General features: G+C 35.7%; 1 long non-coding RNA gene and 1 pseudogene across 2 annotated transcripts in view; one reads left to right on the plus strand and one right to left on the minus strand.

Annotated features, from left to right (window-relative positions):
* Window positions 1-25,052, plus strand: part of LOC144307147 (uncharacterized) — a 70,351-nt gene that overhangs the window by 24,843 nt on the left and 20,456 nt on the right. The window lies entirely within an intron of this gene.
* On the minus strand, window positions 22,760-23,738 carry LOC144307359 (heterogeneous nuclear ribonucleoprotein D-like; annotated as a pseudogene).

Raw genomic sequence — 25,052 nt, forward strand, 5'->3', positions numbered from 1 at the left:
TAAAATCAGCTACTCCTCACATTTATAATGCAGCTTTTTCTGCCTATGTGTTCTGTCTCTGTCCTTTAATTAAATCCACCGTTTTTGCACTGAAAATATCTCAAGAATTCTTTCTTGACCATTGGGCTCGATGATCTCACATCAGATAGTGTCAGAATCATTTGTTGGAGTGGAGGAAAACCCTCTCCTCCATGTTGGACATTGGTCCAAGAATGCCAATTAATTTAGCATTGTATTACTGAATGACTAATTTAAAATACTACTACTACTACTACTACTACTACTACTACTACTACTACTAATATGTACACAATTTTTAAAAACTATAAAAGTGTTACAATTTTGTAAAATACTTTGCTGCCTCATCCTAAGTCTCTAAATTCAAAAGACATTTATTTTCATCATTTTGCGGTGAGGGGGGTACTCTTAATATCACCATTTCAGGAAATACCAAACTCATCCTCTTTTTTATTATAATTTATGGACAGATTCTTCTGAATACCCTCTATGGAAGATGAAAAACTTTCTCAAAATATCTCAACTTCCTTCCTTCTCAAAACCAAACAATCCATGCAAAACTGTGGAGGCTGAGAAAAATTAAGGCCATCCCACCTAAAGTTTAGCATTAGCACAAGTACAGCCATCTTAGGTCCCTGTGAATAAGAGCTGACTTTATGGGAAAAACTGCAGAATGTCCTCAATGTCCTCGGCAGGTAATCCCATATCAGAAAGACAACAGAGCTCAGAATTGCCCTCAGCAGCGAATCCCATAACAGAAAGACAACAGAGCCCATGCCCATGGTAGAAAGTCTCATATTAGAATGAGAACAGAGCTCAATGCCCTTGAAAGCCCCACATCAGAATGTAAACAGAACTTGGAGAAATTCTTCCACCCCTTCTGAAAATCCCCTAGACCAGCCTATAAAAAACCCAGCTGTAACCCACTTCGAGGTTCAAGTCCCTGCTCCACTGTGTCGGGCACACTTGGACCCAAGCTCGAGCTTGCTAATAAACCCTCGTGCGCTTGCATCAGTGCGGGCTCCTTGGTGGTTTCTCAGATTCGCAATCTTGGGCACAACAAAACCTTTTACTGGTTTCCATTTAGACTTTAAATACTATGCCAAATCTGCATTTCTTAATAAATCAAATTTTTAATCATTTTGACTATTCATTCTAGGAAAAATAAAGTAGTGCCTCTCTATAGCTTCTTCCGAATAATTTCTCCCAATCTCTTAATTCTGTCATCTATATATTTTTTTTGTCATTTATATTTTTACTTTTAAATTCACAAAGTTTAAATTTTTTAAATATTGTCTTCTGTACTATATAGCTTATGCTTCTGTTATATCTATAGTTTGATCCTACAAATTTAAAACAAAATAAGTGTTAATAATGTAAAATATTTCTAACAGTAGAGAAGTAGAGTAATTGATCTGTAGAGAAAAGATATTCTAATACATATATTTCTGTGGAGCAAAGAATTCTACAGAATGAAGTGGTCTTTGAATACTGGACACTTTTATGCCTCCATACAAAAAGGCAGTCCATCATCACATTGAGCTAGACATCAGACTCTGACTTAATTCTATGTAATGCACCATTTAATACAACAGAAGATAAATAAAATAGAAGCTGAACAAATATTTGTAAGGTAAAATTAAACACTGTAGAAGAAAAGTGTCACAATGATTTGAGAGCCCTTGGGGTGTAGAGTTTGTGATTCGAAGCAGGATTGTTTTAAAAAAAAATGACCCTTATATTTACTTTGCATTGCAGTGAGTGAGTTACCAAGACAACAGTCCCCATTCTGTCACTGGGAGAGCTTAGCTACCCATGGGAATGGGGATTGCTCCTCATTTTCTAAGATGAAACAAATTAGCCATGGATCTCATGTTATCATGTATTGGGCAACTGGCTTTCTCAGACAATTACTGTGAATAGTTACTACCCAAATCCAGGAGCAATCGGTATATTCCTTTCACTCTTTTTTTTTTTTTTTTTAAATTATTTATTTATTTATTTATGATAGTCACAGAGAGAGAGAGAGAGGCAGAGACACAGGCAGAGGGAGAAGCAGGCTCCATGCACCGGGAGCCCGACGTGGGATTCGATCCCGGGTCTCCAGGATCGCGCCCTGGGCCAAAGGCAGGCGCTAAACCGCTGCGCCACCCAGGGATCCCTATTCCTTTCACTCTTAAAAGTTGTCCTTGTGCTATCGAACAATAGCGCTATGGTATGAATGTTTGTGTCTCCCCAGAATTCACATGTTAGAATCCTAATGTGACAAAGTATTGGTGTTAGGTTTTAAGGGTGAAGCCCTCATAAATGGAATTAGTATTCTTATGCAAGAGAACCCATAGGGCTTCCTGGCCCCTCTCACCATGTAAAGACACGGAGAGAAGTTGTCAACCCAGAAGAGAGCTCTCACAGAACCCCCCCTCCTCCTTAACTAGACGTTAGCTTTTGGTACAAGTGAATCATGTTGAAAGTAAGGAGCACTATCAGAGCTCCTCATCCATAGTATACAAACCTCACTTTTCTGGAGTATTTATAGATACATACTTTAATAAGTAATATATTTAATTGATTAAGAATCATTAGCAATCAGTCAGAGAAAGATGCATACCATATGATTTCACTCATGTGGAATTTAAGAAACAAAACAACCATCGTAGGGAAAACAGAGAGAGAGAAAGAGAGAGGCAAACCCAGAAACAGATTCTTAACTATTAAGGACAAACTGATGGGAACCAGAGGGGAGGAGGTGGGGGGATAGAGATAGAGATGGGTGAAATAGGTGATGGGGATGAAAGGAGAGCACTTGTGATGAGCACTGAGTGTCGTATGGAAGTGTTGAATCGCTGTATTGTACACCTGAAACTAAATTACACTGTATGTTAACTGGAATTTAAGTAAAAACTTAAAAAAAAAAAAAAAAACAGCACATTCAGCTAACCAGGATATATAACTCTATACTATACTTACATACTTGGTTTTGATACCCTGCATTGTCATTGTGAAATTCATAGCTGTTTTTCACTAATAATCTTATTTTTTTAAATTAGGACATACTATTTTTAATAGTAAATATTTTATATAATGCATAAATGAGTAATAAGAAAAACATCTATTTATTTACCATTCACTTTAAGAAATAATGCCTGATAAAATTCTCCTCTCTTCCTGAGAGATAACCACCATCAAGATACTTGGTGCTTTATTATTGTGTGTTTTCATGTACATTTACTATATAAATTTTAACTAAACAATATATAGTATTAGGCATACTTTAGTGAATATCAGTGCCTTTAAAAATCTATAATAGCTCCCAAACCTTTCTTTAATTACTGATAATTTTTAGTTTTCATCACAATTTGAGATATGTTTGAAACATGCTATTTCAATTCTCCTTCAGGTTTTATTTCTGTATTTTTGCCTTTTGTATGTTCATAGAACTTTCATGACATTTTCTCCATTGGTGGCACCTTTGATTAGTAGCCAAATTTATGGAATATCTGGCAGTTATTATTTCTGTTCACATGCTAGTTGAGAAAATGAGGATTTCAGAAGCTCTGTAACTTGCCAAGTCTCACAACTAGTAAATGATGCAATTGGAACTTGTGCATAGATATCTCTGCTTAAATTATCTTGTACTTCACTGGTGTTCTGCAGTTTCTTATGTATTATAGTTGTTTATGTATTACCCCATAGCTTTCTGTGTCTTTTGATTAGGACTGGGATTTTAGACAACTTTATATACCCCTGCTGCATGTTGTCCTTCTTTGAATAGGCACTTCATATTTGTTACTTCCTTTCACCTATTAATCACTTAAGTGAATGGCCTTCTCATGCTTTGTTGTTCAAAGGCTAAAGAGACTAAATAGTACTATTAATCAGAATAGGACAGTCAAGTCACTCAAGAGTCCAGTCTTGCTTACCAAGATGACGTAAATTTGTGTTGTCTATTTGAATTGACAGATCCTATACATCTTACCAGAGTTTCAGTATTTGGAATGGGAGAAAAACTGTACAACCATTTTAAGACACTTTTATAAATTTGAGGTATTAAACGTAAGAATCAGTCTTTAAAAATAACAAGAAACCTTTTTATCAATGAGAAAAAAGTAATGAAAAATCTATATAGAAATAAACCAGACACTGGAGCTATATGATTAAAACATCAGTTCAGAATTCAGGAATACCACAACTAGGAGCTGGAGTGAAATTATTCAACAAAATGCCAAACAAGGAGAAATTTAAAACTCTGTCTTCCAGAAGAGGATCTGATCACAGAATGAGGGAATATGAAGAAAGCATTTAGTATCTTTACCCAGAAAGATAATAGTATAGAGAGATGCCCAATTGTCTGAAATGAAGAGTGAATAGAATCATTGAAAGTAGATGGATAGCTAACAGAATATTTATATAAGTAATTCTAACTAATATATAATGTTAAAATATTTATTTTACGTAGATCAAGAATATAATTTCTTTTGTATAATTGTATTGAAAGTGGAAGAACATCTTTAAAAATTAATATAATGAAATACTCTTTTTAAATAATTGTACTTGGATAAGAAGTTAGAAATGATATAAATTGCCCAATTTGAGCGACTCTTAAATGGTGAATCAAGGATTTGAACCCTGAAGTTGGACTCATATTTACTAAACAAATTATCCCAGTGTAGCCATTTTTTTTTCATTAGATCAAATACCTAATTTTGTACTTCTCTAGACAATCACGGTGTACCTAGAGGTTGCTAACTAGATATTTTATCAGACAGTGATTAATTTACCTCACTTGAATCATGTAATCTCAATCTTAATTCAGTGGCAGAAGACATCACAAGGATAACTTGTCAACTGAATTTCCTGAGATATAGTTATGGTACCTAGTAAACCTGCAATATCTATGAGGAAGCAATATGCTAAACTGGACCCTAACTGAAACTAGCAGGTGCACGCTGCATTTATAAGAGAATCTATGCATCCTCTTCCTAATATCTGGTTTGTCAGCAGCAACTGCCATTGCAGTATAACCACCAAGACATCTTTGCATGGATGATTAATTGAATAAAGAAAGAAGCCATTGGACACAGGTGATGCTAATATCTTAGCAGTCTGCATAAGCAAATCAAAACCTAAGCCTATAAGTTCCTCAAGGTTAAGAAATCAAAACCTAAGGTCAATCAATCAGTCAACTAAGTTTTCTCAAAGCAAATGCTTAAGCTCTGGTCCAATCATTTCCTTGTTTTGCTTCTGCCTTTCTTCTATATAAGTCTTTTCCTTAGCTTGGTTGGTAGAGGGTTAGTAACCACTTCTAGTTTGACTCTGCCCAATTTGAATAGATTTTTGGCCAAAAAAACTCTTAAAAATTTAATATGCCTCAGTTTATCTTTTAACAGGTGGTTTCTGGCCTCTGGAATTGATATGAAATTAGACCGTGGCCAGTACTATAGTGAAAGTACTGGCATCTGTGTGACATAAAAGCAGCCATGATTGTATTGATGTTAGATCTTCCTTACTTAGACATTGACTATTTCTGTAACCAAGAAAACCAGTTATTCTCTATGCTATTAGATTGTTTTTTATACTGAGTAAATGTTGCTTTGAGGAGGTGAAATCAGAAAAAGGATTCATTTAAAAGCAAGAACTTCTGACCCTGAGATGGAACCGTGATACTGATTTGACATTCACCCTACCTAAATTTATAAATAAATCCATAGAGAAAACTTTAAACCAAATCCTAACCAAACTTCCAGTATAACTGTCTCCCTTAATGCAAAGTTATAAAGTTTCCCTTCTGTCAGGTGGCCCTGAACAGTGTGTTGTACAATGAACAATCAAAATATGTCAGGGGATATTGAAAGACCAATGGTTTTAAACTGTACCTATGTTTAACAAAATTTTTGTTATTAATAAAAAGTAATAACTTAGTGGCATCGTTGAAACGTACACACACAATGTTTCAGTGAATTAACTTTAAACTAATGATTACTACTGAAGATATCACAATCACAAATACATGAATGAGGGATCCATGGGTGGCGCAGCAGTTTGGTGCCTGCCTTTGGCTCAGGGCACGATCCTGGAGACCCGGGATCGAATCCCACGTCGGGCTCCCGGTGCATGGAGCCTGCTTCTCCCTCTGCCTGTGTCTCTGCCTCTCTCTCTCTCACACTGTGTGCCTATCATAAATAAATTAAAAAAAAAAAAAACAAATATATGAATGAATGCATGTTGGGCATTTTAGTAAGTAATTACAACATTTTTTAATCTTCTGAGTAATTGGGGAAAATATCATAGGTTCCTGAGCTGAATTCATTTTGTGAAGTATCTTGACTCAATATCTCTATTAAGAGATAAAGTAAAACAAGGAAATCAAGTTAATTGTATGAGGTTGACTGATTTTAAAGTGAAGCAAAGGCCCTTCTGTAGCTCAGGGAGTTGAAAAATCACTTGAGAACAATGGAAGCTATCAACTAATTCAAGGTATATTGCTAGAGAAACAGCCTCTTCCAACACATGAAAGCCAGCATGTTCAGTGTGATTCATGCTTTTTAAATTTGCTCTGTATCAGTGGTTCTCAAATTTTAGTATGCATCAGAATCACTTGGAAGGTTAATTAAATACAAGATTCTAGGCTCTAATCCTAGAGTGTTTGGTCAGTAGTTTTAGGATGGGAACTTAGAATTTGATGGTTCAAACTTCCCAGATGATGCTAATGCTTCTGGTCCAGGGATTACATTCTTAGAACCACCAGTTTTTTGGGATCCCTGGGTGGCACAGCGGTTTGGCGCCTGCCTTTGGTCGAGGCGCGATCCTGGAGACCCAGGATCGAATCCCACGTCGGGCTCCTGGTGCATGGAGCCTGCTTCTCCTTCTGCCTATGTCTCTGCCTCTCTCTCTCTCTATGTGACTATCATAAATAAATAAAAAATTTAAAAAAAAAAAGAAGAACCACCGGTTTTATTTATTCTTTTCAAAGTTAGGTGAGTGTAAGAATCCTTCTAGATCTTGCTCAACATCTTGAATCCATGGCATGGTTTCTCCCCTCCTCATCTTCATTCATCTGGTTTCTGTGGTTCCAGCAATGTGTGTGTATGTGTGTGTGTGTGTGTGTGTGTGCTTTCAAACACCCCAGGTGATTTTTATGATGAAGTAAGATTGCAAAAGCACATCTAAATACCTAGGGTAGAGAGCGGGAGAATAAGAGTGATTGGTTCTGTTTGCCACAACCGTGTATGTGCAAAGCTACCTAAGCACAGATGGTAACACTTTTATGATACTGACCCCTGAATAAATTGGACAATCCTCATTTTTCCCATAGGACTGCATTTCTGTCATGGTAAAGCTGTGGCTTATTATATAAACTGCTTAAATAAAAATGACTTAAGAATTCAGTCCTTGGACATGCAGCAATCAAAACAACTGCTGTAACTCTTACTCATTTTGAAGACAGAAGGTTCCTGTTTGGAAGAGAATGATGAAGTTCAATGTTTTTAATTAGAAATCGTCAATTAATAAACCAGAATTTGTGTCAAGAGGAAGCACATATTTTTTTAGAGCAATTACAATTCCAAGAGACTCTTTAGATAAGCATGAGCTGCAATTGTTGCCATTGATTTCATGATTCACACATCTTTCTCTGATATCAATAGAGCACCTTTGAAAAACATTATAATACAATGCAACTGCTTAGTCTCAGCCTTAAATATCAAGGTTCTTACATGCTTTTCCACTTCTGATTTGAATTGAAATAAGTTCATGCTGAAGAAGGATCATTTTGGAAATAATTCAAAGTTCAAAATGTAAAATAGTACTTTTATATTATGTTACTTGAAGGTATATTTTACTTCTTGATTTCTGAGAACTGAATGCCAGTTGAAGAAGATATTACTGCCCTGAAACCCTCACAAAAATGCTGCAAGAGGATTTAAAATCGATTTTGGAAGATATATGGATGACAAACAGAAAAGAATATTGTGAAGTGTCACTAAATATTTCCTCTATCAAAACATCTGGAAATATTATATGCTATTTCTATCTCTTCTTAGAGAAAATACTGAACTTAATGTTTCCAACAGCTGGTATGTAACTCATATTTCTAGTCATTCCCATACTTCACAGCCTGCAGTTCCTGAGGCAATATCAAAGTGGACAAATAGCGAGCCTAATCAGATAGGACTGTAATACAATGTTGCACAAGGTAAGCTAAGTGTATTTTCTGTGTAAATGCAATATTTCCATAGCTCCTATAGGAATAAATAGTTCTGATATAATGCCATTTTCTATGAAAAAAAGTGTTAGTTTCTGAAGGAAATTCTTCATAATTCTCAGAAATGTCATTAAAGTTAGCAAACAACTTCATGTAAGAGTGAATATCCATTTCAAGTAAATAGCAGAATTGCAAAACTAGGGGGAAATATCTGAACAGCCCATCAATTCAACCATATAACCTAGGGCATTTTAAATACAAAGCATTTCATAGTCGTGCACGTTTCAAGTGGTAGGGGTTTATTTATTGGTATTTTTAAACTGATAGAAACATGGCTAAATAGCTTATATGTCAAATTAATTGAACTGAGCATGAAAACTCTAATTCTTTTACAACAAATTAATGCACAGAAGTAAAGGACTTGAATGTTCAGATGGATAAATGTTACTAGGCAACCTTTTTAAAGATAACCCTTCATTTATTGAATATTTTTATATAAATTTATTCAAACATATTTTTTGTCAGCTACACAGTATAAAATGAATACTGTTCATACATTCAAGAATGTTGTATTATGACTATTTTGTAGAAATGTTGACCCTGCTTCTAGATGTAGTATACATGACTAGTTCTTGTACAGTCTTGGGTTAAGTGAAAAAATGACTTCAAAGAGTAATTGAATTGACATCTAACAATGGATTTATTGGCACGAGAACCTGGACAAAATATAATTTTTATTCAGGCACCACAAGACTGCAATTCCTCAGAGAAAAGAAACTCACCAAGTGAGGCCCATGATAACCCTATTTTCTGCCTATGGAAAATTACAGGGAGCCTGGTGAACATGCTGAGCTGAGGAGGTAGAGAACAAAATCTGGGCTAGTTGTGGGTTGGGGTATTTTTTTCTTCATATTACTAACAAAGAATTAGGAACATTTTTTAAAAAAAGATTTTATTTATTTATTTGAAAAAGAGAGAGAGCACGAGAGAGTGCACAAGCAGGGACAGAGGCAGAAGGAGAGCAAGAAGCAGATCCCCCTGCTGAGCAGGAAGCCTCATGCAGAGCTCAATCCCAGGAACCTGAGATCATGACCTGAGCCAAAGGCAGACACTTGACCAACTGAGCTACCCAGGCACCCCAAATTAGGAACATTTTTATCATATCTCTTAACAGCCTGTGTAACAAATGTTTTTGGAAATATACAGTGGAAAATTCTGGTATTTTGTCATCTTCCTAAATTTTAATTTAACCTGAGGCCTCAGTGTTAAGCAATGAATGGGCTTCTCTGTTCCCTAGGAACAGCTTTCCCCATTGGAAATTGGTGTTTGCTTTGAATCCTCTGTCTTAGGGATGCCTGGGTGGCTCAGCAGTTGGGCGCCTGCCTTTGGTTCAGGTTGTGATCCTGGGTCCTGGGATCAAGTCCCACATCAGGCTCCCTGCAAGGAGCCTGCTTCTGCCTCTGTCTGTGTCTCTGCCTCTCCCTCAGTCTGTGTCTCTCATGAATAGATAAATAAATCTTTAAAAAAGAAATCCTCTGTCTTGTCTTCTTTTACTATCCTGCCTATTGATACTAGCACAGATTAACCAAGCTTGATGTTACCTATATTTTTGGATCTCTATGTTTTACCTATATTATTATCAACTTCATTCTATTGATAATTCTAATTCTACTTCTTGCTCTTGAACTGCACTGAGAATGAAGAGCTGTGAACATTTGGACATTTTAAATTTTACAGTTATCTACTGTCTACCAAACCTATCCCTTCCAAACCTACCTTAAGCCCAGGAAATATGTCTAATGGCGCAAATCTATTACTTGTGGCATTAGACAAAATAGCATTGCTGAGTGAAAAGTCTCAAGATTTTACAACTCCTTCCCATGTGGTTTCATTTGCTACCTTTCACTGATGCTATACACTCCATGAATATTCTCTGTCTGAATGAATTATGGACACCAGACCTCACATAGGCACCTTTGTTCTCATTTTCTGTTACTTCCCTGTTTTATCTTTATATTTGTCACTACCCACTCCTTCTGCTGTCGTTTGACATTATCCTTTTTGAATATGTATTTACTTATGTAATAAGTCTAGATTACTTTTCTGTTAAGTGGTGGGTGGGTAGAATGGTAATGATCAACCTTGGAAATTTTCAGCCCAAGAAGAAAATAGTCCTGGTTGTGACCATGACGTATGGACAGTATCAAGAAATGTCAGTTGCTAACATAGAGCCTGTCAGAGGTTTGAATGAACATGTCATACATTCAGAACCCTTCACACTCAATCTGCCTGCCACTTTACTTACCCTTCTTACAACTGCTTCCTCCCCTCTATTGTTATAGTCCTATTGCCATGTTGAAAAAATCTCATTTAGCTCTTGAATCTTAAGGACTAAAGTATTAGAAGTGAAAACAATAAACTAATATATATTTTTGTAAGAATTCAGAAGGTTGATGAATTTCAGAGTGCTTTATAATTATGTAGTTATTACAGCTGGTGTTGAAATAGAGATGCCAAAAATCAGTAGAGCAACTGTTGTTTAGTCTGAACCACTTTCAAGAAAAGTGCAAGAGATCTCTAACTCACAGAAATCAGTTGCAAATAATCTGGCACAAATTAGGACCAATGTTCCTTTAAAACTTCTCTGTTATACGTTTATTTTTTTCTCTTTGAAGCAGGACTCTTACCGTTAAAGTTCAAAATATCATTCTATAAAGGAAATCCCTCTTTGGGAGTTTTCCTCTGAATTTCTATCAAATTTCTCTTTTATATCTACACTCATTTCCCTCCTGATTTCCTTACTGAAACACACAGAGTTGTAAGATGTTAGTGGCAAGAGTAAAATTACTTGGTCTTCTTTGTATTTTGCTCAGCATTACTGACTTTGTGTGTAAAAGATGTAGGATATAGTTTGAGGCATGTGGAATTAGATCATGAAGACATATGCATATTATTAAAGAGATAGAGCTTGAAATTTGGTGATCAGGCTACAGTGGATCCATAATTTGGACTCTGAAGGATTTTTAAATATGACTTTGAATCATCCAAATGGATAGTCCATGGAAAGGAGAATACAAAGAGGAGTGCCAAAAACCAGTGGATCTGAACCTGAACACTGCCATGAAGATTTTCTAATGGGATGACCTCAGAAGGAAGAAACAAAAGGGAATACCAGAAGGAAAAAAAAAAAATTAAAAAATAAAAGGAAAGAAGTGTGATTCCTCCCACATTCTCTGCTTCCTATGGTTCCTTTACAATCTTTTGGCTAGAAAAAGGAGGATTTATTTTGCAGTTTTGGCTGTGTCTACTCATAGTTCAGTCCAGCTCCACCCTCATGTCAAAATGGAGAAAAAATTGAGAAAAACAACTGTGAAATTAGATCACTTGAGGATCATATTGTTTAGACTGTGGTTTCCTCTGTGATCTACCTGCTGCTATTAACTTTTCATCATCCTCTGGTATTGCTATATGGGTTATTATGTCTTGAACTTTGAGATTGTAATAAGATGGGGAGTTAGGCTATGGGGATCTCACTCCGTCTTGGCAAGAAGGCAAGGTTGCCAACCACAAGAGAAATATACAAAATACAGCAGAATTTGTAGACCAGCAATACCAACTACAATATAAGAACATTTGGGTTGGATGGCATTTGAGAAACAAAATGAAGAAAAATAAGACCAAATAGGTAGTGAGTGCCTTATATAAGGGTGAACTCCAGATAAAGTAAGATGATCTGTAAAACTGGAAATAATGTGGACAGCATGGGATATTACTGCATCATAGGGTTGGAAAATATTTCTATATACACGAAAAGCAAAAGGTATAAAGTAACAACCAAAAATGAATTTAAATATATCAACATTAAGAATTCTTATTCAGTAAAACAAAGCACAACCTAGGAATAATTATCAGAAAGTAACACTTTGAGAAAATATTCTTAATGTCTGAAAATGAGAAAAAGTATGCAAGGGACTCTCGAAAATTAACTAGGAAAAGATCTGATCCCAATAAATGGGCAGTTTGATTGAAGAGAAATCCCAGAAAGCTGAAAATCATATGAATATTAAAATTCATTTATAATCAGAGGAATATAGAATAAACTAATGATGTATATTACTTTATGTTAATAAGATTAGAAATGTAGAGAAGGAGGCATCTATATAAAACCTTCATGCACTGCTGATGAGGATGTAGTTTGAAGCAGCCATCCTGGAAAGCAATCTGGCAGTGTTTAGTCATGTCAAGAATGTGCATGATTTATTCCATTCCTCAGTATATATTTCAAATAAATTCTAACACTGATCCATAAAAGGACACATTAAAGGATATTCAATAGGGCATTATATGTGGCATTTTTGGGACATTGGAAATTTGGAGTCAATCTGTCTATTAGTAGGAGAACATATCAGTTATTTATAGATCTGTGAAAAATTGAGTGGTTAGAAAAAGCAGATTCAAGGTGCCCATTCAACATGAATGAAACATAAGAATATATCTGAGTTAAAATTTTATAAGTATATTTAAAATATATATAAATTTAAACTTTAACATGTTCCAGAGAGAACACATATAAATAAAAAATCAATATATCAGGATCATTAGAATTATTATCTTTGGGGACGTGGAGGAAACAGAAAATGTGAATGAAAATAATGCAGAGTAAATACTTAAGGCCTATTTTAATATAATCAGAAATTACATAGCATTTTTTTATAATTTTCCTTGAATTCTGAAGTATAATTAGCTCAACCCCAATAACCCATGTTTTTTTTTTTTTCATGCGCAAAAAGTAACAATAAAATGCTCTTGTCATAAGTTTTCAAAACATTTTGGATGAAGCAGTGTAATAGCAAGTGATTAACTTTCCTTAGGGAATTCCTGCTAATCTTTCCTGAAGAACTTTTGATCTATGCCTTGAAAACAGAAGTTGATCGTTAATGTAAGACAAAACATTCCAGAAATAAATATTGACACTGTATCCTAGTTTTCTTCCTATTTTGTAGCTGCTTTGTCTTTCAGTATAAATGTACTATCATAACCTGAGTTGTTTTTATAAAACACAGATTTGACCATCTGATTTCTCCACTGCTTTAAAATTTCAATAGCTCTCTGTCATCTGCAAAATGCAATATAGGTTACAGTTTTTAACTTTGTGTTTCATCACAACCCTACAATTACCATTGGTCCACTTTAATCACATCTCAAAACGGTAGACTGAAATGTTGGGTTGTTTTTGGTATTGGATCCCATCTCTCAGGATGTCTTCTATTAAAGTCAGGGTATTGATTGGGAATGAATAGGATCCTGAAAATTAGAATGAGGACATATGCACTGATAAAGCTGGGGAGATTGAACCCTAAATTTTGCTGAGTCTTTTTTTGCCAATAGAAGCAGCCTTTTCATTTATGTCTGAGAAAGTTTACTCTCCTTTGCCTGAGGAATTTGTAATAGTCTCTTCTAGTTGTCTAGGTGGACAGCTGATTCTCTTCAGGACCTACCTCTATCACACTTCTTTGCTTCAAGACCTATAACTAGGCTCCAGTTCCAGAAGGATCTAAAGGGAGAGGTACAAAGTATAGCCCATGAGGAGTTGTACTACACTCCAAAATAATTACATGAGGTTTTCTAATCCATATGGCTACAGAAGGTTGGGTAAGAGAGTGAGAATGAGGATATTAATGATATGGGGCAATGATGGAAGAAACCAAAGTTATGTCAAGACAAATTTATTGATATGGGCCATTAAGTAGAGATTCTCAATTCATTGTTGTAGTTCAAGGGATTAGTAAGGGCTCTGTTTGTTTGGTTATTTGGCTGAAATAGCTCAAAATGTGGCCTTAAATAAAGCCAAAATCCAGAACTGATTTGGTATAGTATAGAGGAAGGTATCAAAAGGTTTAGAGAGATTGGAACTTGATAGAAGGAAATTTTCATTTAAGACCTGTTTAACAACTCCTCTTACCATGATTGTAAGAAATAAATTTGTGAGAGGAGACCTGGCATTCCTTTCTTTTCTTTTTGTAAGATCTTATTTATTTATTTGAGAGAGAGAGTGTGTGTGAGAGTGAGAGAAAGAGAGAGCTTGAGAAGGGTGGAGGGGTAGAGGGAGAAGCAGACTCCCTGCTGAGCAGGGAGCCCCACACAGGACTCGATGCAGGGTTCTGCCCCAGGACCCTGGGATCCTGACCTGAGCTGAAGGCAGATGCTTAATCGACTGAGCCACCCTGGCATTCTTGAAGAGCTCTGTAGTTACTCTTCTCTGCAGGACATAATTTACAGTGGAAACTACTGCCCTGGATTATGAACTACCATATTGAGGAAAATTGGATATCAGGAGGTCGTCACGGATACTGTAATGGACAGCAGAGTCAAAGTACTACACAATAGTTTAATTCACAGAGAGTTATGTTGTTGACTAGCTGATCATGGATTCCCAAGAAATAAAACAGATGGGCATCTACTAAATTCTTGTTTGACTTATCAAGCGGAAGAATTCTAGATCAAGTGAGCAGAAGTCCAACTTGAATCATGAAAACAGAGTTATAGTCCCTCAGTCAATCCCTAGACTTGAGTCAGTTTACTGATGTACAGTGTGTGAATGAAGGTGAAGCAGATTCCCTTGAGGAAGGACCTCACCACACTACCATAAATTTCTACTTTTAACCTTTCTTCCAACCTTCCCCAACAGGACCTATGGCCTATTGTCACAGTGAATGTGCATTTAGGGAAAAGGAGATAGTCAGATTTTATAGGAGTTAATAGATACTGCCTCTGAACTGACACTAATTCCAGGAGATCCAGAATGTCACTGTGAGCCATTAGTCAGTGTAGAAGCTTATGGAGATCAAATGATTAATGGGATTTTAGCTCAGATCCATCTCACAATGGGTCTGGTTTTGTCTCCAGACCCATCCTTCAGTCATTTCCCCAATTCCAGAATGCAAAATGGAAATAGACATACTTGGCAGTTTGTAGAATTCTCAGATTGATTCCCTAATTTTGGTAAAAACAAAACAACAACAACAAAAAATCCTGAAAAGCCCAGTCGGAGGCACAGCTTAGGAAGAGTGAACTAAAAACAACACCATGTTACTAGAGGGATTGCAGGGACTAGTGCCACCATCTGGGACATGAATGATGCAGGGGTGGTGATTCCCACAGGATCCTCATTTAACTCACTTATCATCCTAGGCAGAAAACAAACAGATATTGGAGAATGGCAGTGGATTATCATAAATTTAACCAGCTCCATTGTAGCTGCTGTATTAGGTGTGTCTTTATTGCACAGTGCATCCCTAATACCTAGTATGCAGATATTGATCTGCAAATACTTTTTCTCTCTTCCTTTCTTTCTTCTTTCTCTTTCTTTCTTTCTTCTTTCTCTTTCTTTCTTTCTTTCTTTCTTTCTTTCTTTCTTTCTTTCTTTCTTTCTCTTTCTTTCTTTCTTTCTTTCTTTTTCTTTCTTTCTTTCTTTTCTTTCTTTCTTCTTTCTTCTCTTTTTTTCTCTTTTTCTTTCTTTTTCTTCCTCTTTCTTTTTTATTTCTTTTCTCTTAGTATCCCTTAATAAAAACTACCAGAAGCAGTTTGGTTTCAGCTGTCAAGGCTAGCGATACACCCTCACTGTCCTATCTATGTGGTATACCAACTTTCTAGTTCTGTATCATGATTTAGTAAACAGAGGACTTGATTTCATTTCTCTTCCATAAGGCATCATACTTTTCCATGTACTAAGATTATGCTGATAGGATCTGGTGAGGAAGAACTAGCAACCATTCTAGATTTATGGGTAAGATATTTGCATGTAAGATAGTGAGAAATAATTCTGACAAAAACTCGGATGGCTTCTACCTTCAGAAAAATTTCTAGAGGGCAGCCTGGGTGGCTCAGCGGTTTAGCGCCGCCTTCACCCCAGGGCCGGATCCTGGAGACCCAGGATCGAGTCCCACGTCGGGCTCCCTGCGTGGAGTCTGCTTCTCCCTCTGCCTGTGTCTCTGCCTCTCTCCCTCTCTGTGTGTCTGTCATGAATGAATAAATAAAATCTTAAAAAAAAGTAAGAAAAATTTATAGAGATACAGGGGGTGTGGGGCATGTGGAGATCATTCTTTCTAGGGTGAAGGATAAATTGCTGCTTCTTCTGGTCCCTCTTGTTTTCATTTCTCACCTTTTTTTTCTTGCTCTCCTGTGGGTTACTTGAACATTCTGGGGAGTCCACCTGAATCTAGTATTATGAGAGTATCTCTTTGTATACTTTTAAGTATACAAAGAGTATTCTTTGTATACTTAAGAATGATTGCTTTGAGTATTCCATTATACATATGTAGAGTATAATATATATAGACTTAACCAATCTATTGGTAGCAACATTTAGCACTTCAAGTGAAATGTGGAAATAGTCCATTTAAGCACCTTTCTTTTTTTTTTTTTTTTTTTTTTTGAGAGTAAAAGAAACAGAGAGAGAGAGTGTGTACACATATGCAGGACAGGGGCGGAAGGAGAGAGAGAGTCCTAAGCATATTTTTTTTTTTTTCCTAGCACTTAAAAAATACTGTCCCCCTTTCTTCTGGCCTCCATGGTCACAGATGAGAAATTTGCTACCATTTTAATTGGATTTTTTAAATGAGTAATGTGGTTTTGGGGGGCTGTTTTATATATTTTTTTCTTTGCCTTCAATATTTAAATGTATAATTTAATGTGTCTTGGTGTGAATTTCTTTGGTTGCTTATGTTTACAGTTTTCTTATCTTCTTGGGGCTGTACTTCTGTGTCTTTTGCCAAATTTAAAGAGTTTTCTGCTATTACTTCTTCAAACATTCTTTTAGCTCCAGTCTGTTTTTCCTCTCCTTTTTGGGCACCAATGTACAAATGTTGGATATTTTGTTATTGTCCCAATGCATTGGACCTTAAGGCTCTGTTTAGTTTTTTTTGTTGTTGTTGTTCTTTTTCAGTCTATTTCTCTATTATTTTTTTAAGAAGGAATGAAATCTATTTCTTTGACTTCAGTTTATTGATTTTTATCCTCTTATCTTGCTCTAATAAAAATCCCAAGAGATTTCAATTTTTGCATATAGTTTTATATCTAAAATTTCCATTCATTTTTTTATAACTTCTGTTTCTTTGCTGAGTATCTATTTTTTCATTTGATTCAAGAGAATGTGCAAGTGAATGTTGAAATAATTTCATGAGGATTGCCTTAAAATTGTGGTCAGATAATTCCATTGGATTGAACTGGGTGTTAGTGTTAACTGACTTCCTTTTCTCATTCAAGTTGTGTTATTACTGATTATTGGTATGACAGGTAGTTGTTTATCATATCCTAGACTTTTTGTCTATTATGTTAGGAGGCTCTAGGTCTTATTTAAATCTTTCATTTTAGCTCACAACCACTATTTAGAGTTAGTATCCGGGTATTGGCTTACTTCGGTGTGATGTGCTTTTAATGACAGCTTAATTTTTAGAGTCTTTTGGTCTGTTTAGTGTATCTAGTGCTGCTTTGCTCTCATTGGACCCTGTTGGTGCTGCTTGGCAGAGCAAAAGCAGGTTGCTTGGCTTCTCTGGGGAGGAAGGGGAGCAGGGGATGTGGAGTGATCCTGCTATCCCCTGGCTGCCCCATGTTCTTGAGCAGGTGAAGATATTCTTGGGCTTGTGAGGACAAAGAGGCTGCCTGGATCATGATGTTAGTTGTGATTGAGTCCCATCTGTCTGTTCTACTTACTTGTCAGGTATATCTGGGCAGGCCAGGAAACTCTGGAGCACATAGGACAAATAGGCTTCTAGGAAAAGGCTACTTCCTAGAACTAGATCCCTTTTTCTTGTTCCATAGGCTCTCCCCAATATCCTTGAGTAAAGAGGATACCCTTTGCCTGGAAGGACATTCTTATTGATTGGGATGCTCCCTGTAGCTGGGTCTCTTTTGTAGAGGCTACCTATATACTCTAGAATCTCTTGGCTGAAAATTGGAGGCTCAGACCTGGCAAAAAAAAAAAAAAAAAAAAGAGAGAGAGAGAGAATGCTTCCACTGGCCACTTATTTTTGGGTTCTCAGTAGATTTTCCTTTCCTAGTAGTGTCGGGTTCTTCTGAGGTTCAGAAGGATTCCCATCTAATCTGACAAAGGAATAAACTTTCCTAGGTGCCTTCTATTGTTAGCTCAGGAACTGGGATAAGGGAAGTCTGAGTGCTCTTTATCTGTTTGTTGAAGGGATAACAAATTGCCCTGACACCATGGTGTTTCTTTAGTCCCGAGGTTGCAAACCAGTTTGCCTTCTTCTTGCCATCTTTAAGAGTTTTCTCTTAGTTTTCTCTTGTGTCACTTCCAGAGTTTGTGATTTAGCAGGATAGAGTGGGGAAAATAGGTCAACATCATCTTTTTCAGACTAGACATCCTTGGTTTAATAATTATCATTAAAAACATGTTTATTATTTCCAGTTAATTCTTGTTGGATTTTGGTTGATCTCTGCCCATTAAAATTATATATTTGCTTAACATCTTCATAAATGATTCTGTATTTAGCATCTAGTTGATCTTAGTCTTATTATTTATTTTTATAATTTACTGTATCTTCATTTTACAATTGTGGAAAATTTGGATTCAGAAATATAACTCTCTCAGTTTTACTTAACCATTAAATGGAAGAGCAAGGATTAAAAGACTAATTAGACTCAGTCATAATATCACTCTCTTTTCTTGGCTTTATGTGGTCCCTTTTGTGAGAAAAGCACACATAATTAGGTGTTTCTTTTCTTAACATAAAAGTAATTAAATGTCCTTTGTGTGTGTGTATTTAGTAAAGCCTTGGATGACACTACTGCTGTCCATTCCTCCCAGATAATATTAAGCATGACATAAACTTTGTAATGGTAGTATTTTTAGTATCATTAGTGTTTTTGCTTATGCCAGTGGTGTGCTTATTTTTGACTATAGCATGACTGAGCTAGTTACTAGAGAGACTCACATGGGTATTTTCCAGTGTGCATTTGATAATACAGCCTACTTGTGACCATATGTATATCTCAATGGCTATGTGTTATAAAAATGGGGAATTATTTGCTAATCTAAGATAGTTATATTTCATGGTTATATTTTTGTGTATCTTCCTTTTTTAGGGTCATGCTTATTATGGTTCAAGTTTAATATAGTCTCTAAAATACACTGATATATGTATAATCACTCATGCCATCTGATATTCATTAAAAATAGCATAGAGGCCTCCCTATATATATTAATATTACATGTTACAAGTTCATAATATACTATAGATATTATATTTTAAAGGGAATTGAATTCCTAAAGGAGCATTAATATTTAAAGGAAGCAGCATAAGACGTTACTTTTTTTTTTTTTTGCTATATCTAAAAAAAAATGCAAGCAGGGTTTATTGTGATCTATAAAATAAATCTCTAATATTATTAATAGGAGGCATTCTGAGGACTTCTACTTCCAGCCAAGATAGGGAAATAGGGGCCAGACTTATCCTTCTGACTGAAATAATTAAAAAATAAATCAAAATGTATGACATAATGGTTTTAAAGCCATTGAACATTAGGTAATATAGAAGAGTGATACTTCAATACCAGAGACAAGCGAGGTGAGGGGGAACACTCTCCAAATTACCACCTTGAAGATTTTCCAGGCTGTGGTGCAGGGAACAGGTGCCAGTGGCAGAGCCTGACTGACTCTCTAGGTTGAAGTGATATAGCTGAGAGTCTAGGGAAACTGTTGTGATAAAGTTCACAGGGAAGTGAATGGAAAGGAGAGAGATTCAGAGAGAATTCCAAATATCTGCAGAAATATTGAGTATTGGTTAAAATACATGTATGAACTCACACATGAAATAATGAAGACACTACTTGAGAATGGGAAAAGAGCCACATGAAAGGATTGAAGGAAATAGTACTCAGTATTCACACAGGCTAAATATCTGGGCCTGTTCTCACCATAAGTTATGAAATTGTGGATCTAGTACACAATAAGCTCTTGCCTTAGCAGTGGAAGATCCTTAGACATAGACTAAATGCTGCCCTAGACTTGCCTAACATATCTTAAAAAGACATAACTACTGAATGACCGCTCATTGTTCAATGTGTATGACGTTTCAATTATGTTAGATGAGTAAGTTCTAGAGATTTGCTCTACAGTGTAGTGTCTATAGTTAATAATACAGTTGTTGTATACTTCAACATTTGTTAAGAAGGTAGTTCTTTTTTTTTTTAAATATTTCATTCATTTATTTGGGGGAGACAGAGAGAGAGAGAGAACATGAACAAGGGTGAAGAGCAGAGGGAGAGGGAGAAGTAGACTCCCCACTGAGCAGGGAGCCCTGTGTAGGGACTTGATGTGGGGCTCATCCCAGGACCCTGGGATCATGACCTGAGTCAAAGGCAGATGCTTAACTGACTGATCCACTCAGGTGCCCCAAGAAGGTTGATCTCATGTTAAGTGTTCTTAACACAAAAAAAGCCCTAACAAACACCAACAACAACAACAAAAACAACAAAATCAAAGAGACAGAAGGAATCTCTGGTAAGGTTTTTTAAAGTAGCATTGATAAAGTGGCATAATATCATTTAGAGACAGCTGGAAGGTATCTAATGATGTATAATCTAAAACAACCACCAAAATAAAATTTGTTAAAGAGTGTTATAGAGGGACACCTGTGTGGCTCAGCAGATGAGCATATGCCTTCGGCTCAGGTATGATCCTGGGTCCAGGGATTGAGTCTCTGTGAGGAGCCTGCTTCTCCCTCTGCCCCTGTCTCTGCCTCTTTCTCTGTGTTTCTCATGATTAAATAAATAAATAATCTTAAAAAAGAGTGTTATAGATAATAAACAGAAGATATAAAATAGAATAACAGTACTTGACTGATCCAAGACAAGAGAGAGAGAAAGAGAAAGAGAGAGAAAGAGAGAGGTGTAAATGGAAGAAGACTAGAGGGGACACATGTAAACAAATAGCAAGATAAAAGATTTATACACAGACATAAAACATCACATTAATTATAAATGGCATGGTATGGACATTCGGATTAAAAGCCTAAAATGGTCAGTCAGATTGAATAAAAAAAACAAGTAACAACTCTATGCTGCCTTTAAGCTGTTCATTTTAAATATAAAGACACACATTGTTTAAAGTTAGAAAGATGATGGAGGCATATATAATTCGCTAACATTAATCAAAAGAAACCTGAGTTAGCTCTTTTAATATCAGATAAAGTAGATTTCAGAGCAATGAATAAACTAGTTATTAAAAATACTTTTTAATGACCAAGGGTATAATTCATGAAGTGGTCATAACAATACTAACCTTAATATTATTGTACACTTAATAACCACGCTTCAAAATACAAGGAAGAAACAGTGATCTCAGGAAAAAAAGACAAATCCATAATTATAGTTAAACGTTTTTATATCACTCTCAGTATTTGATAGATCAAATAGACTAAATATCAATAGGTATATAGAAGACTTAACTGCACTTTAATTAATTGAAATGTGTTACACATTCCACCATCAAGAGAAGACACATCCTTTTAAAGACCACATCAGACATTAATAAGACTTTCTTTCCATATTCTGGACAATAAAACATACTTAATAAAATTTTAAAGAGTTATGCTGTACAAAGATTATTCCCAGAACACAATAGAATCCAAAAAGAAGTCAATCTTGAAAATTCCCAAATATTTGAACTTTAAATAAGATAATTTAAAATAATCCAGACATTGAGGAAGAAGTAAAAATTAAGTTGTTGTTTGTTTGTTTTTTTTTTTTTTTACTGTATAAAAATGCTCTCCAAATTTGTGGGATTCTACTAAGACAATGCTTAGGAAATAATTTATAACACTAAGCATCTATGTAAGAAAAGAAAAAAGGTCTCAAATCAAGAACCACAGAATTAATTTAAAACAAACAAACAGAGTTCCTGGGGTGGCTTAGTCTGTTAAGCATCTGCCTTCAGCTCAGGTCATGATCTCAGGGTCCTGGGATTGAGCCCCACGTTGAGTTCTTCATTAGGATCCTTGCTCAGCAGTGAGTTGGCTTCTTCTCTGTCCCACGGCCCCTCCCCCATCCTTCTTCTGCCCCTGCTCCCTGCTCATACTGTGTCTCTCTCTCTCTCTCAAATAAATAAATAAAATCTTTAAACAAACAAAGAAAAACTAAACAAATGAAGAACAAATAAAACCCAAAGAAAGGAGGAGAAAGACAATAATAAAAATGAGAGTGGAAATAATTAAATAAAAAACAGAAAAGTCATAAGGAAAATCACTCTAACCAATAGTTGGTTCTTTTATATTTATTTATTTCACATAGGGAAGCATTTGCTTGGGGTTTAACATAAAATCATACAAATAAAATTTGCATGAACGCAAATCCACACTGAGTCATAACACAGCAAAAGACAAAGCAAAGACAATTAATTGGTAGCTTTATACAATTGATCACAGTTGTGTTTTGTACATTATAAAGTCCTAATAAGCATCTTTGATCAACAGAAGACCAATCTTCAATGTTATCCTGCAATCTCATCCTGTTTTCTAGCATCCTCCTTTAGTATGGCTAATAACTGTTTTGGTGATTGCTATGCCCTCCAGACACCTTGCCATAAGTGCTCTGTTGCCCACTGTGGTCTGCATATCCCTGTCCATATCCATAGTTCCCATAGTCATACCCAGTATAATCATAGCTTCCATAGCCACTATAGTTTTGATCACCACCATAGGCACTAAGTATAATTTCCATATGCTTGAACATAAGAGTTATTGAATCCTTGGTTCCATTTTTGGCCCTGATCTCTCCATGACCCCTAGTACTACCTTGTCCACCAGCTGTAGCACCCCTTCCTCCTTTTTCTTATTGCTATTGCTGCCTATATATCTCTTCGGGTTGCACAACTTTTATTTCACACTTCCAATACCATCCTAGTTTGATGGTATCTGCATTCTCACAATTTCTTTACTTACTCTTTGTCTATGTATATGATAAAACAAAATCTTCTTCTTTCATTTGTTTCTGTTTCCATGGAGTTCAATTTTTCAATCTCTCCAAAGACTCTAAAACATCTTTTAATTTGTTCTTCAGAACTATCTGGGCTAAATCTACCCCAAAAGCCTTTTTGGGGGATTCTTTCCCAGACAGAGAGAGAGAGAGTGTGAGAGATGTATGTGGATATAAATGTATGCATATATACAGAAAGAGAGAGAGAAGGTACATACCCTTTTGAGGTCTATCAATTTGCCATTCAGTTGGTGTTCTTTTAGTTCCAAAACCTTATCAACACTAGCAGCATTTTTGAAAAGCACAAATCCAAATCCTCTTGATCTTCCAGTCACAGGATCTGTTTTAATGGTACAGTCTACCACTTCCCCAAATTGAGACAAATATTCAGTCAGAAGTTTCTTGCTTGTATCCTAGCTCACCCTCCAATAAACATTTTGCCATCATCCTGCTGATTTTTGTTCACATGGACCTTGGATTCTTCTGCAAATTCCTCTATGTTGCCGTACTCCTTCATGTCCTATGGGGTGGAGCTGGCCCATGGCATCCTGTGCAGTTGGTGTCACAGCAGCAAGAGATGGTGTATGGAGTATGGAGTAGGATTTAAAGTGGTAGTGGAAGAGAAAAGTTGATTCTTTCAGAAGATCTATAACATTGACAAATCTCTCGTGAGACTGATAAGACACACGTGACAAACACCAGAATTGAGAAGTTTACATCACTACAGATTTTACAGAGATTAAAATATTAATAAGGGGAATATAACAAACAATTGTATGACAATAAATCCAACAAAATAGAAAATAGACAAATCTAGGGGCCCCTGGGTGGCCCAGTTAATTGGGTGTCCAACCCTTGATTTTGGCTGAGGTCATGATCTCAGAGTTGTGGGATTGGACCCAGGGTCAGACTCAGTGCTGGTGGGGAGTCTGCTTGAGATTCTCTCAAGAGATTTTCCTCTGCCCCACCTCCTGCTTTTAGGCTCCCTCTCCCTCAAAACAAGTAAATTAATCTTTAGAAAATAGTAAATCTAAAAGACATTCCTAGTAAAAACTCTCAACAGATAGAAATACAAGGGAACTTCCTCAACTTGAGAAAGGGTCTCTGTGAAAAACTTAATGCTAATATCGTGTGTAATAATTGAGACTAAATACCTTAAAGATCAGGGAAAAAGGAAGAATGTCCATCTGTATTCCTTCTATGCATTATTGAATTGGAAGGGTAGCAAATGCAGTAAGAAAACAATAAATATGTGTATATATATTTACATATAATTTATATATATGGTGGTAGAAGAAAAAAGTTGGTTCTATTTTCTATTTATATATATTAACAATAAGTATCCTCAAAATAAAATTCAAAAGATACCAATTACGATGGATAAAAAGTATGGTAAGCTAATTTTAAATTTTATTTAGGAAATCAGTTTCTGATATGGACAAAATGACTTTGAAAACAAAAAATTTGAGGATTCACAGTATCTAATTTTAAGATTTATTACAAAATTCTATATTCCATATCAATATGGAACTAACATAAAGATATATAAAAAGATGAACAGACAAATGAAAGAGAATAGACAGTTTAAAAATGTATGTGGATATCAACGTGTGCATATATACAGAGAGAAAGAGAGAAGGTACATAGGGAAAGGATACATAGGATGAATAAGCTTTTAAAACAAAGGTGTTGGGACATTTGTATATCAAAATGCAGAAAAAAAGACAAAAGAAACTTAATTGCATGCCATGGGCAGTATAATAAAAATAACTCAAAATGTATCATCAACATGTAAATAAACTACACATTTTAAATATATAAAAATAAAAAAAAATCTTTGTGTCCT

Source organism: Canis aureus, chromosome 38, assembly GCF_053574225.1.
Source record: "Canis aureus isolate CA01 chromosome 38, VMU_Caureus_v.1.0, whole genome shotgun sequence".
Taxonomy (NCBI): domain Eukaryota; kingdom Metazoa; phylum Chordata; class Mammalia; order Carnivora; family Canidae; genus Canis; species Canis aureus.